Source organism: Sinocyclocheilus anshuiensis, unplaced genomic scaffold (genome assembly GCF_001515605.1).
Source record: "Sinocyclocheilus anshuiensis isolate Anshui unplaced genomic scaffold, SAMN03320099.WGS_v1.1 C31580016, whole genome shotgun sequence".
NCBI lineage: Eukaryota > Metazoa > Chordata > Actinopteri > Cypriniformes > Cyprinidae > Sinocyclocheilus > Sinocyclocheilus anshuiensis.
Genome location: NW_015599487.1, coordinates 1 through 417, shown reverse-complemented (window position 1 = coordinate 417; position 417 = coordinate 1). Strand labels below are relative to the sequence as shown.

Here is a 417-nt window from a genome sequence, read left to right as displayed (position 1 = left end):
CTTTAGTGGGTGAAGGCACAAGCTGGGGCGAATGGGACTCCTGGAGTAATACATGTGAAGGAAAAGGGATTTGTGGTATCCAGACACGGGTAGAAGAGTCACAGGGAGGAGGAGACGACACCGCTCTCAATGATGTGCGCATGTACTGCTGTGATTAAGGTGATTTGAACACAATCAAACACTCGGATCACCGCTGTTTGGAAGATCTGTGATGTTAGTGCTTGCTTACCTGACTTTGGCTTTTCTTTCAGTTGTTAGAGGCCGACAGTAAGAAGATCAGATGGATCATAATTGATCAGCATACTGTTATGAGCTCACGTTAACCATGTCCTATAAAAGCCAGTCACACAATAAAGCCTGAGATGTGATCAGGACCTCAACACAGAGCAGAGGCCGACTGTACATCTCACTTATTGT

The 417-nt window shown here is 45.8% G+C and overlaps 1 long non-coding RNA gene across 1 annotated transcript; it reads left to right on the top strand.

Moving 5' to 3' along the window:
- The first annotated feature begins 6 nt into the window (after positions 1-6).
- On the top strand, positions 7-381 carry LOC107682101 (uncharacterized). Its single transcript, XR_001633363.1, has 2 exons — positions 7-159; positions 252-381. It is a non-coding gene; the product is annotated as an uncharacterized LOC107682101 (long non-coding RNA).
- The last annotated feature ends 36 nt before the right edge of the window (positions 382-417 follow it).